Raw genomic sequence first — 683 nt, forward strand, 5'->3', positions numbered from 1 at the left:
AAGAAAGATCTCACGGTTGTACGTATTCTTTGACACGTATGAAATGTCAGATAGACCACGACGAGCGGCATGTAAACATTGTAAATATGTCGCACGCTGAACGCGCCCGATTACCGCGCTATCGCGCGAATATTGGCGACACTAGTTTCGTAATAATCGGTGGGTAATCGAGCAGCCGATCGACTATTCGGATCGAGAATGAAATAGATGAAAATCTTTTTGTGTGTTTGTTGAATGCATGAATGTGTGCGCGTCAAAATAACGTTATTGTCATGTCACGCTCAATTGAGTTTTTAATCGCGATTGGTGAACTGACAGCGATGGATATTTACAGATGGTGACAGACGAGGACTAGAGGACGAAACGGGCGGCGAAGGTAGAAATTCCGGGCGAGCCGCCTCAAAGTGTGCTATCGCTAACCTCGTCCTTCTCCCGTAATCGAATTCTGCACCCAAGAATAACAGTCGTTTGACAGTCTCGAGAATTCGTCTGAAGGAATGTTCTCTTGTCCTTTTTTTTTCTTTTAATTAATGTTGAGTTCAAGCTCGAGAGTTTTGAGAGAGAGAGAGAGAGAGAGAGAGAGAGAAGAAAGAGAGAAGAAGAGAAGAAGAAACGAACGTAAAGTAATAATATACATGTGACAGTATTTACTTTATTATTTAGTAGTACGTCCGGACGGAGAC

This window comes from Atta cephalotes (assembly GCF_000143395.1).
Source record: "Atta cephalotes unplaced genomic scaffold scaffold00016, whole genome shotgun sequence".
Classification (NCBI taxonomy): domain Eukaryota; kingdom Metazoa; phylum Arthropoda; class Insecta; order Hymenoptera; family Formicidae; genus Atta; species Atta cephalotes.